The sequence below is a fragment of the Trifolium pratense genome, linkage group LG3 (assembly GCF_020283565.1).
Source record: "Trifolium pratense cultivar HEN17-A07 linkage group LG3, ARS_RC_1.1, whole genome shotgun sequence".
Classification (NCBI taxonomy): Eukaryota; Viridiplantae; Streptophyta; class Magnoliopsida; order Fabales; family Fabaceae; genus Trifolium; species Trifolium pratense.
The window spans coordinates 36165530-36175709 of NC_060061.1; the positions used below are offsets into that span (position 1 = coordinate 36165530).

The 10180-nt window shown below is 37.3% G+C and overlaps 1 long non-coding RNA gene across 1 annotated transcript; it reads left to right on the plus strand.

The window, feature by feature from the left end:
* Nucleotides 1-5477: 5477 nt before the first annotated feature.
* Nucleotides 5478-7443, plus strand: LOC123917982. Its single transcript, XR_006812642.1, has 6 exons — nt 5478-5564; nt 5958-6136; nt 6265-6454; nt 6545-6640; nt 6732-6985; nt 7282-7443. It is a non-coding gene; the product is annotated as an uncharacterized LOC123917982 (long non-coding RNA).
* The last annotated feature ends 2737 nt before the right edge of the window (nt 7444-10180 follow it).

Genomic DNA, 10180 nt, shown 5'->3' on the forward strand with positions numbered 1-10180 from the left:
CTTCGCCCTCTACTTCCTGAACCAGAGCTGAACTTAAGGCTCTATCCGAAACTGCAAGATAAAGGTAAAGGGTATTACCTGGTAATGGGCGCGTCAAGATGGGCGGCGATGCTAAGAATTCCTTTAGTTGTCTGAAGGCTTCTTCACATTCGGGCGTCCAGGAGAATCTTTCATTTTTCCTAAGAGATGCGAAGAAGTGGAAACCTTTTTCGCCCGCGCATGATAAGAATCTGGATAATGCCGCTATTCTGCCTGCCAATGTTTGGACCTCTTTCACGGATGTAGGGCTTCTCATGTCTATGATGGCTTGACATTTTTCTGGGTTGGCTTCTATTCCTCTGCTGGTGAGCATGAAACCTAGGAATTTTCCTGCTTGCACCCCGAAGGAACATTTCGCTGGGTTTAACCTCATGTTGTACTTTCTTACTGATCCCAGGATGTCCAAAAGATCTTCGTCATGGCGATTTTTTTCGGAAGTTTTTACTACCATGTCGTCAATGTACACTTCTAGGTTCTTTCCTATTTGCTCAGAGAAGACCCTGTCCGTCAACCTTTGGTATGTTGCTCCCGCATTCTTCAACCCAAAAGGCATGACGTTGTAAAAATAATTGCAGGTATTTGACATAAAGGCTGTATGGCAGGCGTCAGTGGGGTTCATCTTTATTTGATTATACCCGGAGTAGGCGTCCATGAAGCTCAACATCTTGCATCCTGAAGCGCCATCAATCAACCTGTCTATGTTGGGCAAAGGATATGGGTCTTTAGGACATGCCTTGTTTAGATCTGTGAAATCCACGCACATTCTCCACTTTCCGTTGGCTTTTTTTACCATGACGACATTTGCCAACCACGAGGGATATTTTATTTCTTCAATGAATCCAGCCTCCTTTAGTTTCTCTACTTCCTCCGCTATTGCAGTTCGCCTTTCTTCTCCAACCTTCCTTTTTCTTTGGGAGACTGGTTTTGTGCTGAGCGATATCGACAGTTTATGGGTGATTACCCCTTCATCTATCCCTGGCATATCTGAGGGCTTCCATGCAAATAGATCAGCGTTATCTTTCAGGATTATGATGATTCTTCTTCTCTCCTGGTCGGACAACGTCGTTCCGAGACTGGTTGTCTGGTGTGGCTGCTCGCCAATTTGGACTTGCTCTAGGTCTTCTATAGGGCTAACCCTTCTGTCTTGAAATTCTTCTCTGGGATCCATGTCTGAATTTTCAATGATGTTTATTCCACCCGGAACTGTGGCTTGTCTTCTTCCGGGTACTCCACTTGCCTTGAAGGTTCTATGTCTTATCTTTAAACTGGACTCGTAGCATTTTTTGGCGAGTATTTGATCGCCTCGAACTGTTCCTACTTCTCCATTATCAAGAGGGTATTTAATTGCTAGGTACATGGTGGACATGGCCGCCCCCAAGGTGTTGAAAGCAGGTCTTCCTATGATAATGTTGTAGGAGGTGAATGGAGTTTTGACTACCAAATATCGTACTTTGATGGTTTTGGCGTTACTCCCCTCTCCAAAGGTAGTGAGTAATGATGCGTAGCCCATTACGTCTACCTGCTCCCCGGAGAACCCAACTAAAGCTCCCGCATATGGTTGTAATTGCTCCTCTGCTAATTGCATGGCCTTGAAGGCTTCCCAGTACATAATATCTGCTGAACTTCCTGAGTCAATCAGCACTCTTTTTACATCGCAGTTCAAGATTTGGACTTGTATTACCAATGGGTCATCATCGTGAGGCGCTACCTCCAGTCCATCCTTTGCAGTGAATGCCAAATCCGGAACGGCGAGTGGTTGCGGTTGCCTCACGAGGTATATCTCTGAAATTGCTCGGCGCACATATCTTTTCCTCGCTGAGCTTGACTCACCTCCTCCTGAGAATGCCCCCGCTATTGTATTCACAGAGATCCTTTTCTTTGGAGGCTCTTGATTTGACCCCGGAGTATCTCGTGGCTCTTGCCTGGGAGTTTTAGGCACGACGACTCGACCTTGCGCTGCGTCGTCAATGAACTTCCGGAGATGGCCGCTTTTAATCAGCTCTTCGATTAAATCTCTTAGACGGAAGCACTTTTCCGTAGAATGACCTCTGCATCTGTGGTAGGCGCACCAAGCGTTGTCATTGAGCCCCAAAGGGATATCGTTGGCTCTTTTTGGAGGGAGGCTTGCCAAACCACTGGCAAGAATTTCGTTCAACACATAAACTTTTGAGGCATTTAATGGCGTAAACTCTTCATTGGCGGGATGATTTCTGAATTCTCTCCTTGGCGGTTGACGGTAGGGCTTACCATGGTGCCTTTGCCATGAGTCTCCTTGATGACTTCCCGCTTTCGACCGCGGGTGTTCTGGCGCTTTAGTAGCACGACCCACATATTCCCTCTCTTTGGTGTCTCTTTGTCTTTTCTCGGCGTTACTTTCTTCGCCCTTTATGTAACACTCCGCTCTTTTGTTTACCTCCTGCATTGATGAGGCTGGTTTTTGGGCTAGGGATTCATTGAAATGTCCTGCTCTTAGCCCATTGTGGAAGGCCGCCACGAACATCTCTTGGTTTGGATTTGAAACTTTAATGGTGGCCTCGCTAAATCTAGCCAAAAAACTGCGCAACGATTCGCCGTGGTTTTGGCGAATGGAAAAAAGGCTAGTTGATGTGACTTTCACATGTTTCGATCCGGCGAACTAGTGAATGAATTTTTTATGAAAATCAGCATAACTTTCGATTGAATTCCTTGGAAGGTTCATGTACCAACGTAAGGCTACATCCTTGAAGGTACCGGCTAGTAATTTACATTTCAGGTGCTCCGGAGCATTGATTATGGCAGTTTGTGTTCCAATTGCCACCAGATGCTCTCGAGGGTCAGTTTTTCCGTCAAAGGTAGGAAGGTGAGGAACCTTAATTGCTTCCAAGACTTGGGTATCCCATAAGTGCTGTGCCAGAGGCTGTACGTCCATGACGCTCTCTCCTTCCTCCTCTTCTGAAATCATTTTCGCCTTTTCTTTCTCATGCGTTCTTTCGGCTTCGATGGCCGCAATCTGGGTTTGTAAGCGTCGTATTTCTACGACGGCGGCTTGTAAAGTGTTAACGCTAGAATTATCGTTATTTCCGTGTTCTCCAGCCATGTGGAGATGTTTGATTTTTCGTCTAGTTTGTGTGGTAGGCTGGGATCAAATGATTTTACCGCAGCCCCACGGTGGGCGCCAAAATGTTCTGGTAAAAACTCAAAGGGGGTTGTATTATTGATTAAATGGTGTGATTACACTTGGTTTAATCCCAACAACCCTGGGAATTTTATAAGTCAGATGATGATCCCCTCTTACAACTGAAAATGTGGAACTATTTATAGACCGCTAAGTCTTCTTCTCCAAGCTAAGGTTCCTAGAAATTCGGTCTTCAGCACCTCCTTCGGTGGTACAGCGTGAAAGTAGGGATGGTAACCTTGGTCTCCAAGCTATGGCGGTTGCGGGAAGTTGGTTTCTTCCTTCCCAAGTCAGTTGCTAACGCAGGGAAGAAGAAGATATTTATAATAACACAGAATCTAACTTCCGGGCGCTGTCACGTGATTGTAGGTCGCGCCTTGGCTGCGTGTCGCCTAGTGGGTGTTTAGGGCTTACTGGATTTGGGTCTATCTTCCTTCTTATATTAATTGGGCTTGTTGGATACGTCTCTAAGCCCATTGCCCATTCCAACCATAATATCATGTACACATTCAATCAAGTCCACAAAACACATGGTGCATTGGTGAGAGACCTATCATGGTCTCCCACCCTAGAATCCGCCTGTTTAAATATACTTAATCTTTAGGTGTTCAAATATACGTTTAAAAGTTATGATTAATGATGTTAAAAATTGTAGTTATTTATGTTCAGTAGAAGATTAATAAACTATGACACCTTATTAATAAAAGGGGGTTATGCTCCAGAAAAACTACAGCCTCAAGACATATAGGAAAACTGACAGATGAGGCATGTGCGCTTGTTGTGTTTGGTTTAAGAGCAAAAAATATGGAAGGATGAAAAGTATGGATATCAATAAATGAATTTGAATTAAAGTTGGTCTAAATTCACTCATCGGTATATGTGTTTTTCTCTTTTCTCTATTTTTTTCTCTCATACCAAATACACCCAAATACACCCGGTGCAATACAAATAAAGGAAATTAAGACTAACACTAGTACAAATATGACATATTACACATCATGTTTACATCTGACGAGCATATGTCAGATGTAAAAGGCTATATGGAGTAGCCTTTTCATCTGGCTTCAATATCCACAGATGTAAAAAATAAATAGACAAGACTTTTTACATCTGACTTGAATGTACCAGAAGCATAACTAAACGCGGTGGCAATCTTGTAATTATGGTGAAAATTATCTAAAATATGTATGTATCTGGCCATATTTAGCCACAGATGTAAAAAGTCAGGTTAAATAAAAAAAAAATATATATTTTTGGAACAAGGTAATATAGTGTATCTGATATATCTCTCTCCCAATTATCAAAAGAAATAAACCCAGCAACACCCACCTCTCACCTTCACGTACGAAGAACCAAAACCCCTCTCACCTTCACGTACACGAACCCAGCGCCGTCCTCACCTTCAATTCGCATCCCAAAACGCAGCAATCCAGAGCCGTCCTCACCTTCGCAAGAACCAGCGCCGTCCTCTCTCTCAACTCACCACCAGCGCCGTCCCCTCTCACGAACCCTAACTCCAAATCGAAGCTTAACTCCAAATCGAAGCTTCTCTTTCTTTCTCCAGCCTCTACTCTCACGAATCGAAGCTTGTTTTTCTCTCTCACATCGATTCAGGTACTCTTCTTTCTTTTTTAATCCTTTTTAAATATTTTCCTTTTTTTGATTTCTGTCGTGATTTTCCTTTTTAATTGTTACGTGGTTATGTGGTTTTGATGGGAGATGGGTATGATTATGGTGGAAGTGTGTGGTGAGAAATTTGTTTTCACGCATAGAAGAAGGTCTAATTTGTGTTTTCTGTTCTCTGTTGTCTCAGTTTGTTGGTTGCAAAATCTCCCTTTGTTCTGATTTTTTCGTGGTTTATTACTTGGTTTGTTACTTGATTTCTTTGTGATTTCTTTCGTGATTTTACATGGTTTGTGGTTTGTTACTTGGTTTTAGCTCTTAGAATTGTTTCTACTGCAATTGATTTATGTTTTTTTTCATCTGCAATTGATTCATTTAAGTGATTGGTTTCCCATCGGGTATGAAACCAATACTTTAGTTGGTGTTACCATGTTTTAACTTAATTTCACAACATAGGTATGGATCGTAGTTGGATGAAAGCTAGTAGATTAAGTGCCGAGTTTGAACGGCGAGTGATTGAATTTATTCGATTTGCTGAAATCAATCTTCCATCTCCCGAAAATAATGATGAAAAAAATCTTCCTCCTAAAAGTAATGAACATTTTCGATGTCCATGTGTTCTTTGTGGAAATAAAAAACTAGAAATTCATAAGGATAAAAAGTATTGCTTTTGAGATGGAAGGAAAGACAGAAGAAGAAGTAGAAAGATATGCAGAAGTTTTCAGAGAGCGATACAAGGAGTTGAATGGTAAGTTGCCATGAACATGAAAATGTGAATATTTTGCAGTAGTAAAACTAATTTGTAGAATCCAGATGAGTATAGATATGTATTTTGAAGGAAGTTTTTGTGTGTGATAAAGTCAGTTTACTCGCTTCTTGGTGTACTATTGTGGTTATGAAATGTGAAGACTATGCAAATTATCCAAAATCCTTGCCCAATCCTAGTAGCTTTAGTTTGCTTGATTGATTGGCCAACAACTCTGATATGTTGAGATGGACTGTGTAGTGTTTATTGAGACAGCTACAATGCATCTACATATTTCCTTTTTTATGTGTGTTGATTTACCAACCAAAACTTGAAATTCACATATCTTAAAAAATATGGGTCTTCTGATTTATGTATTTTGCTTGATTGATGTAGATTATGACAGAATTATAAAAAACATTGAAAGATGTGAGTCAAGAATAGCTCGGAAAGATGAGATCATGAAAGCTATTGGGAAGAAGTTGGACCGCTACAAGAATCCTTGGCTAGAGTTGAAGATACAATATGGACAAAACAAAGGGAAATTATACAATGAAGAATGTGATCGATTCATGGTGTGGATTTTATTTAATTTTCATTTTTAGTCTATTCTTATTGAATTCATTTATCCCCAATTCATTATGTTGTCTGGTTTTTAACAGAAAATTCTTAATATTATTTTATTGTGGCACAAAATTTTCAGATATGCATGACTCACAAACTTGGATATGGGAATTGGGATGAATTGAAGGCGGCATTTCGAATGTCACCCTTGTTTCATTTCGAATAACAAGGAGAGATGTGACACCCTCATTCGGCTGGTAGAGAAGGAAAATCAAGAATATGATGAAAGGGAGAGACAAGCTCGTAAAGAAAAGAAACTTGCCACTAAGGTTCTTTTGAATCCCTTTTTTTACCTAATGAATTTCTTGAATCATATTGAAATAAACTCTTTTTAAGTTAAAGTTCTACAAACCTTTCAGAGTTCGACTCCATCAAAGCGCCCCTTGCCAAGACAGGCAGAGAGTCCATCTCTGAAGAAGCGGAAGCAATTAACGATGGATCACTATGTAAGCTCGGTAAGTTTGTTGCCAATGCATCATATATTCCATCATCATGATTACATCCATGTTGCAATTTCACTAATGCAGACTGGTATTATTGTGGCAGGGGAAGAGAAAAAAATAAATGGACGAATGCCCTACATTCCGGTAAATGAGAGGGGTTGTTTGTAGGTTGACTTCTGATTTTAAAGCCTTGGTGACTTTGATATGGCCTAGTAAACATCTCTATTGATCGTAGCGTGGCTTCTGGCTTCCCAAGTTTGGTGCTAGGGGCTTCTACCTAACATCCTAATTTTACCTCTTACACCTTCCTTTCTGCATTCTTATTTTTTTACTCTCCACAGCGCTGCTTTGCCTAATGTAACCTACGACCCATTCTGCATATATAAGTATTTGCCTATTTGCCTGATTAGTACTTCTGCATTCTGCATTAGCTGTGTAGTTTCCTAGCTGTGTAGGACTTCCTTCCACAATTAGAAATTCTTGACATTTCTCACAATTGTCTTCTTGGAACACTTCCTTCCCTGTTTCCTAGCTGCATTAGCTGTTGTAGTTTCCTAGCTGTGTTTTGTATTTGGAATTATAATGGCATCATTTTAATCCTAGCCTTCTCACTTCTCATATGCTTCATTCTTGATCATGTATATGTATTGTAGGTGTTCGATGATCCCACGTCATTAACCGAGGAGGAGATGTATGAATTGCGAAACAGCTGGGCTACTTGTTTTCTTGACCTGTACAATCCCGAGGTAGATTATGATGTTTCCGATGATGAGGTTTAGGAGCTAGCTAGTTACAATGGATTCACATTAATTAGGATGTTTTGAATTTTAATGACTTGTATTTTGCTTGAATGTTATAACATTTTGGATTGTTGGTATTTTGCTTGAATTGTAAGACTTGATATTTTATTTGAATTGTAATGACTTGGTTGAATGTAATTGTATTTTGGTTGAATGTTGAATTGTAATGACTTGGTTGAATGTTGAATTGTAATGCTATTTCGGTTTTTTTTAATTACAAAATAGGATTTAAAAATATATAAAAAAAAAAAAACGCAGGATTTTGAAAAAGAAAAATTAAATAAAGTTACTATTTCACATCTGGTGACTTGGTCAGATGTAAAAGGTCCAATTTAATTAAAATAAAAAATAAAAAATTGGTCAACTGAAACACGAGAACAGAGGTAAAATGGGATACTTTTACATCTGGCGAATGTCAGATGTAAAAAGCGTAAACTTACTACTTCTTGTACGTCTACCTCTGACTAGGGCCAGATGTAAAATGGGGTTTTGGCCAGATGTAAAAAGTGTTTTCTGTACTAGTGTAAGTTAAAAAATATTAATGTTTAAATCTAACGTTAATCCACACTTCACCAACACCCGCAACTTGATTACTGCTCTCCGAATAATAAAGACCAAGGAGTGTAATTGAAGGTTAAAAAAGTGGATCACAATTGGGTGGGTTGGCCACATGACAAGGGATAAGGTGAACAAAATAAAGAAAGACAAACCTTTATGAATTTCAAATTTTGTTCTTGTAAAATACTTCGGTTTCTAAAAACCAATTTTCTTTTTGTCTTGAAAAAAATTTCGGTTTCTAAAAACCGAAATTTACTCTGAATTTGCACTAGAAAAAATTCGATTTCTGGAAACCGAATTTTTCTACAAGGACAAAATTGGAATATTGAAAGGTATAAAAGAATCACGGAAGATCGAAAGAGAAAACATCATAAAGAAAAACTTAAAAGAACAAATTCCCTTTTTTTTGACACCAAGATCATTCTCAATGATAACCCAAACTACATTACTCTTTCTTTAGTGGATTTTAACGAGAATTGCACAAGAGAATTTTTTTTTTTGCGCCCCATAAGTACTCCCACACTTCTTGCAAATTTCTCAAAATAACTCAATTGTTGTTGCTAACTTAGTTTACACCATAACTAGCGAACAACTGTTTTTTTATTTCAACCCTAACATTTGCATCCGTCACACACCATGAAAATATTTTGAAAAAAATAAAGTTCATCCTTATATATACTTGATATTTTGAATTAAACAAATATTGATTTCTCTTAAAAGTAAACAAAGTATATTTTAAGGTAAAAATATTTTGAAATCGAAGTATAATAATATCTTATTTGAAAGATATGTCTATAGGTGCCAGTATCAAAATGATAGTGAGATATTCTTGTCTATATATGTACGAGCTGCCGATATCAAAATAGGAGTGAGAGACTATGAATGAGGATTAACAAGGTACTCTTTTTTTTTAATTCAACAAGTAATCCTATTATTTTGGTAAAAAAAAAAAACATGTACTCCTATTAAGTAGTAAATAATAAAAAGTTATAATTTTTAATAAATAATGAAAATTACAAAACTTTATTGGCTTATTTGAAAATAATTATTTAATTAAGAAAAGAATGAAAAAAATTAAAATATAAAGAGTAAAATTAGAAAAATAGTGTCACACTCAAAGCCTAAATATATATATACCCCTTTTACCTTTTTTTTTTTGTTGAAAATCCAAATTCATCATATGGTATACCCCTTTTACCTTAGTTTTTAGAACAAATGTTTCTCTTAGACTTTACTTAATTACTATACTATATTGTTAAATAAAATAAAATAAAACTCAAATCCCTTTATTATAATTTAGGGTTAAATTAATATTTACTTCATGAAAATAAAGTTTTGTAATGTGAAAATTCAGTGTTCCTTTTAATTTCTCGCTAAAATATGTTGACTTATGACTGTCATTTGAGTTACATAGTGTATGCCATCATTTATATCCAAGCAACATATTCATTGCAGAACTAAAAAAATAGAATTTTCACATTACATAATTGTAACTAAAAAAAAAATATAAAGGATAAACCGAAATTCGTTAATATTAAGAAGGTAAATGGATTTAGATTCTCTAAAGTCATAATTTCTCAAAAATTTTCTACATTTAGACAAAACTTTAAGGTATTTTTGTCTTTTTTTGGATTATAGGTTTTTTTGTCTTTACAACACACATAAATGCACTTACATATGCAACATTTTATCTTTCTTAATTAATTTTTACTTAATGCAGGTGAATTTAAAAAGATGAAATATAGAGGATCCAAATCCGAGATAAAGACCCTTTAATCCTATACTATTATATTATCATTAACTTGTGTAGATAAATACAATCTCTTCACGTCAGTGGCTACTATAGGACGGTGTTGAATTTTTGTTTTACAATAATTACAGAATTTCTTCATGTTGGTGATTGAAACGCTAGCATCATTTTCATTGCTGTTGCAGCCATGTCTTTTGGACTCACATTAATTCTATGGCAGAAGAGTTCGTATAGAAGAACCGTACTTCTTTTGTTCTCTTATGAATACGCGTTTTTGTGAAATAAAAATCCAAATTAATCTTGTTTGAACTTTGTATTAATATCACTTTCTCAATCTCATGCATGATCGTACAATATCTTCAATATGTATGTATAGGCTTATATAGCCTCTGTATGCAAGTTGTTATCATAATGTGGTCCAAATCAATTATACATAAGTTTGCA